Raw genomic sequence first — 6,963 nt, 5'->3', positions numbered from 1 at the left:
TTTTTCCTTGATGGTTTCTGGATTTTTCTCTCTTTGCTTCTGAGACAGTTCTTTTATACACATTGAAATGGTAACCAAAAACTGACCATCTCCATCTATTAGTGTTTCACACACCTGTTTGCATAGTCCCACCTAATAATTTTTTCAGAGTTACAGAGAAATGGATAGAAGGGCTACCAATAATTAATTTCACTTCACCACAATAACCATTTATTTTCTTTGAATATGATGTTCTGTCATCTCACAAGTAATATAGCCTTTGTTCAATGCTTCAAATCCATTCTTCAGATAGTGCCTAAATTCAGGTGTGATATATTAAAGCTTTTATTTTGACTCCTGTGGTCTTGTTTTTATCTTATTCATCTACAACCTGGACCTCACCATGAGCAATTGATGGTGTGTTTCACAGTCAGCTCCTGGCCTTGTTTTGGCTGATGCTACGGAACTTCTCCATCATTTCTTTTACAGATATAGTGGATTTGATTCCATCTGGCAAGGTACACATGTATAGTCACTGTTTATGTTGTTGAAGAAACCATTTGCAATGAAGACGTCGTTGATCTTGCAAAATTCTATCATGTGACATCCCCCCTCTTTATTTCTGTCACCAAGGCCATATTTTCAATTATTGATCCTTCCCGCTTGTTTCCCCCTTTCACGTTCCAATCAGCAGTAATTTTCAGTGCAGCTTCATTGCATGTTTGATCACTCTTATAATTCTTCAATTTCTTCATCACTAGCTTTAGTGCTTGGTACACAAATTTGAATAATAGCTGTATTAATTGCACTTTCTTGTAAGCATATAGATATTATCCTATCCCAGACAGCATAGTACTATGATAAATTTCAGCCTGAAGAAGAAGGTATAATTTTCAACTTCATAATTGCCATTAGTATTTTGTGTGTAAATATAGTATTTAGTATAGCATAGTATTTATACCAACTGTTCTTTCTTATAGGTATATAGAGATTATCCTATCATATTTTCCTTCAAGGTAGATCTTAAAATGTTCTATTGTTTATTTATTTTCTGTTAATAGTTTTATTATTATTCAAAATGTTAAATACCATGAGACAGGATTATAAGGATAAAAAACTCAGACAACAATTCCTTCTCATGGGATAAGAAAAATTCGACCATGATATTAGAAAAGGTAAAAGAGAGTAGTTACACTATAGGAGGCACCGTTTCCCTACAAAATATCCCTTGGCATTTCCTGAATGAGGTGGATGGGCAATCTAAATAAATCATATTTAAAGACAATAGTAACAGACAAAATGTAAAGGGATTATTAAATGCTATTAAAAATAGCATTTAAGATTCTGAACAATTCTTGAACTCTTATTAAAATCACAAAAAACAAATATTTATTTATGACTTTCACAAAGGACTGACTGTGAAATTAATATCTGATGTTGGTGATCTGGTTATATACAATTTATCCAATAGCTGAACAGTCTGTTTTTACTGTGTTTTCTAACCGTAAGAGATCATTAAAGGAAAAGCCTAAATGATGCTGTAACACACACACCAAAAAAAAAAAAAAATTACCATAGGCCATACTACCAGTAAAATAGTAAGTAAACACATCTTTTTCTGGTCAAGAGAAAAATAGAAAAAGAAATAGCTCTCTGCGTGCTTCACTCTGAAACATGAGTTTTCCTACAAAGAAGCTCACGAAAATTGCAATGACAAGAAGTGAAGGAATAAGTCTAGTGACATTACCTTTGAAGGATGTAACTGAAGTTGATCCAGGTTTATCCAAATGTGCTGCATTTCTGAGCCTTAATCCTTCATGTCAAGTGTCAAGTTTCTTTTCTTTTTTTATTAATAAATCATTTTATTGGGGACTCTTAAAGCTCTTATAATGATCCATACATCAATTGTTTCAAGCACACTTGTACATATGATGCCATCATCATTTACAAAACTTCAGGTGTCAATTTTCTTTTGACAATTCATCATGTCTCCCTGAGGTCTTTTGCACTCTTAGTTTTCTGGTTTCAGAGTCATTGAGTGAAACATGTGGTTTTGGCATGGCTCCATCTTGTTTAGACGTATTCAGTGGCGCAGCTGTTCTAGATTCCAAATAATTAGATTTATCATTCTCATTGGGTATTTCAAATACACATCTCAATTTAGATCTATTAATTTATCAGTCTTTGCCTCTTTACACAAAGCTTCCATAACGGAAGTGGTTGTTGAAGTAGAAATTGTCTGTGCCATAAACTTATGTCTACTCTTATTCGGATCATAGTTAAAGGCATAACTGAAGTAGTAATAGATGACCCCGGGTCAATAAGTCCCCTGTTGGGCCTCACATAGACCCGAGGAGGAGCTGTAGTCTTCACTTTAAAACACACTTTTGTAGCTGATGGATTTCTCAATTTAGGATTTGTAGTGACTACATTGGTGAAGGATCCTTTACATGTGAGGTCTGTGGTCAGGTCAATGACCAGGATTTGCTCATGCTTCACCATGACACTGGAAGTGGATTCCGTTGGAAAGGAGTGCAGGACTGAGGAACGCCCACTGCAGTGGTTTGCTGGTGGGGGTGTGGGGGTTTCAGCATGGAGCACACTTCCACCCACTTGTTTATCAGCCAGTTGCCTGGTTGGTCATTAGTTCTAGGTTTCACAACTCTTGAAATGTTCTTTTAGATGGTAAACTTCATTTCCCTTCAATTTGCCATTCCTTACATAGTATACCATAATTTGTCTCATTCAAAATTACCAATACCACTTTTAATTAATGCCTAACATATCGATCTTCATGCCTTTCATTTCACTTTTGATGATTTCTAATTTTCTGACATTCTTACTTCATACGTTCCTACATTCAGGTATTTTTTCTTATTTTGATTCATGCTCCATCATCAAATGAAGGTATCGAAAGCTTTATTACAACCACTTCATAAATGCTGACTCAATTTTGAGGAGACAGTTCTTTTCCAGTCATATTTTGTGTGCCTTCGAACCTGATGGGTTTATTCTCCTGTAGTTTATTAGACAGTGTTCCACTGCTAGTCATAAGGGTTTCAGTGGCCGACTCTTCAGAAGTAGTCTGTTATTCCTTCTTCCAAGTCTCTTTTTAGTCTGGAAGCTTCTCTGATATCCATTCACCATGGGTAACTCTACTGGTCTTTGAGTCTGGCCTGGCTCTTGAATGTGCCCGCAGCTTGATGCTGTCATCCCATGTCTCCACTAGCAAGTCGCCGCAGTAGGCACATCTTTGTCTTGCACTCCTTTCCAATGGAACCTGCTTCCAGGGCCATCGTGGAGCACGAGTTAATCCTGGTCCCATAGCTCCCTGAGCCCCATGAACATACAAGTCACCGAAGTAGAAAAATTTACAAAGGAGCTGGGAATCTACTGTAGATATCCAGTTAATGTTATTATATTGCTGTATTTTATTTTTCTTCCTAGTACTTAACACACTCGCACATTCTTTTAAAAATATTTTATTGTGTTTTAGGTGAAAATGTACAGCAAAGTAGGCTCCGGTTTTACAATTATTTGTGTAACTTGTTTTGTGACTTTGGTTACAATTGTCACAGTTTGTCAGCATTGTCACTATTTTCATTCTGTTTGATCTGTTTTTATTTATTTAATTATCCTGCCCTTCTTCAATTTCACATCTTTTCTTTTGGGTAAATAATGGTCATTTGATTCTGTATAGTTGATTTTTTAAAGGAGCGTATTCTTCATGGTGATTCTGTTTATTTTATAAGCCAATCCAGGAGTACTTTCAGTTCTAATTTGAAAAGGGTTTCTTAGTGTTGAGGGTTCCTCTAGCTTTTATCAATCCAATGTGCTTGGACCTTTTTTTCAGTAATTAGAGTTTCCCCCCCTATATTTCCTCGTCACTCCATTCTGTTAGGGACTGTTTACTTAGAATCATTGGTAGTAGTAGTTGGGCACCATCTAGTTCTAGCCTCAGACTACAAGAGACCAAGGTCCATGTGGGGTATTAGTCCTAAGGATTAATTCATTATTTTAATCTTTTCTTTCCTTCATTTTCTTTAGTCCACACAGAAAGACACCGATAGTTTTATCTTAGATGACCACTAAAAAGTTTTAGGACCACAGCTGCTATTCACCAAGCCACAAGGTAGAACATTATCGTTATGGATTATGTCAAATCAGTTGACTGAATTGTCTCATAATATTTTGGTCCCAAACCTGTAACCTAGTAAGCAAATCCTGTAGGTGTTTGAATATGTTCAGGAGGACTTTATAACTGAGTGATTTATGACATATATGAATATGTATAATTTTATGTAGTACACCCTAATGATCCCTGTTGGCACTGGGAGTTAAGCATTAGACTACTAATTGAAAGAGTGCCTTTCCCACCACTAGAAATAGCATGTCTACTGTTCTAGTGTGGCATTTAGGTAAGTGTTGAACTAACAGGAAATAGAAGAAAAGAAATAATGTCCACAGACATGCCACCTGGATTCAGTAATTAACATTTGCCATATATGGTACACACACACACACACACACACACACACACCAAAGCCAGGCCAAAAAAAACTACAAAAAAGAAAGAATGTTACAAAGTAATATAGATGCAAAGATTCTTAACTTAATTCTAGCCAACAGAATTCAACAACATATCAAGAATATTAACTGGGATTCATAGTGTGGGTGCAAGGGTCATTCGACATTCGAAAATCAATGTAATCCACCACATAAATAAAACAAAACAAAAGAACCATATGATCCTCTCAATCGATGCAGAAAAACAGTTGGGAAAATCCACCACATATTCCTAATACAAACTCAGTAAAATAGAAGAAAAACTCTTCAACACAAATAAGGGTGTATATGAAAAACCAGCAATCAATATTATTCTCAATGGAGACAGTTTGAAAACATTCCATTTGAGAATGGGCCTGGGAAAAGAATGCTCATTATCATATTTATTCAAAATTATCTTGAAATCCCTAGCAAGAGCAAAAAGACAACATAGGGAAAGAAAGAATATGCATATTGGAAAGGAGGAAGTAAACCTTTACCTATTCTCATATGACATGATCTTAAATACAGAAAAATCCAGAGATTCCACAAGAAAGTTACTGGAACTAATGGATGTGTTCAGCAAACTGGGATGGTATAAGATCAATAGAAGGGGGTATTAGGCTGGGTTGACTAGAGAAACAAATCCAGTGATGATCATAGATGTGTAAGAAAGAGCTTTATGTCAAGAAAACATACCAGCCTAGTTCAACTCAAGTCCATGTATCTGATGCTAGTCCATAAGTCCCTCTTCAGACTCACACAGCTACATGTAATGATGCAGAATGCAGGAAGATCACAGGCCGGTGGTTATAAAGTCATGTGTATCCAATGGAGGTGGCTGTGGCAACAATCAGGGTCAGCAAGCCGCAAGGTGAAGGCAAAGGGGGAGGTTCACAAAGCCCTCTTTAAGAGAAGGTCACATCCACAAAGAGGCACCATCAGGCTATGACCTGCTTGACAGATTGAATAACAGCCCATATATTTTTATATATCTTCAAGTTGACATGAGATTATATAACTACCACAGACCACCCCATGTCTACTCAAAACCTTTATACAACTCTTTAGCCATACATAATTTTTAAAACAATGATATTAGTAAAATCATATTGTGCCTGACAGGATAAAACAAAATTAGATACAACTCAAAATGTGCCAGCCGCATTTGCATAATATTCTATAAGTGAACAAAACAAAAAATATTCTATGCATAACAAAAGCAGCCTTGTGAACACCTACACTTTAATCCTATAATTCTATCAACATATTCCCCCACCCATGAAAGTTTGTAAGTCAGACACCTCATGCCTCTATCCCCCCAATTTTGGTTATCTAATTTTTATACTACCCTTTCTTATCAACCCAGTACTAAGGAGACAAACATATGAAGAATCTTTGTTCACATTGCAACCTTGTGAATCTGTATCCATAAGCAAAGTCAAATTAGGACAGGCCACCCATAAAGCCAGCAGCAACATGCATCAGTTCACAGGTTCCAAAACCTTCTCTTCATCTGGCCTGGTTCTGGTCAACTCAATGTGGGCTGCCTCACTTAGCTTCCCCAGGGTGCCCATTAGCTGCCTTGCCTTTCGACCCTGGGCACCTTCACAAATTCTCAACAACCATAGCCTCCTTAGGGTAGGTCATGCCATAGACTCAGGTTCCACACAACTCTTTAGACTTCAGACAAGCCAACCCACTCTCATCTCTCCTCTAGCCCCTGTGAACCAGGTCAGTGGCTATCAGTGGCCAGACCCAACCCATCTCTCTATTGCTGTATTTCTCTCACTTCCACTCAACAAGTGGATTCAGGTGGTCATCTAGCGAGCATTTCAGGCTGTTCACCGGCTTCTTTTAACATTCAGTCAGAGAGCAGAGTTCCTTCATGACTCCACATTTTTTTCTTTACTGATAATGTTTTATCAGTCATATAAATCAGTACACCTTTCGTGATGCAAACATTAGATAATGTTTTCCCATGTTTCTTAATAATTCTTTCTATTTTTAAATTTAAATAATTTTATTGGGGCTTTGTACAACTCTTATCACAATCCATATATACATCCATTGCGTCTAGCACATTTGTACATTTGTTGCCCTCATCATTCTCAAAACATTTGCTTTCCACTTGAGCCCTTGGTATCAGCTCCTCATTTCCCCCCTCCCTCTCTGTTTCCCCCTTCCTCATGCACCCTTGATAATTTATAAATTATTATTATTTTATCATGTCTTACACTGTCTGATGTCTCCCTTCACCCACTTTTCTGTTGTCCATCCTCCACGGAGGAGATTATATGTAGATCCTGGTAATCGGTTGGTTCCCCCATTCTACCCCACCTTCCCTCCACCCTCCTGGTATTGCCATTCTCACCACTGCTCCTAAGGAGTTCATCTGTCCTGGATTCCCTGTTTCCAGTTACTATCTGCACCAGTGTA

General features: G+C 37.2%; 1 pseudogene; it reads right to left on the bottom strand.

The window, feature by feature from the left end:
* Positions 1–1,601: 1,601 nt before the first annotated feature.
* LOC101653438 lies at positions 1,602–2,481 on the bottom strand (annotated as a pseudogene).
* Between the last annotated feature and the right edge of the window lie 4,482 nt (positions 2,482–6,963).

Source organism: Echinops telfairi, unplaced genomic scaffold, assembly GCF_000313985.2.
Source record: "Echinops telfairi isolate 266 unplaced genomic scaffold, ASM31398v2 ScPeMD7_7418;HRSCAF=8456, whole genome shotgun sequence".
NCBI lineage: Eukaryota > Metazoa > Chordata > Mammalia > Afrosoricida > Tenrecidae > Echinops > Echinops telfairi.
The sequence above is the reverse complement of the archived record's forward strand: the minus strand, read 5'-3'. Positions and strand labels throughout refer to the sequence as shown.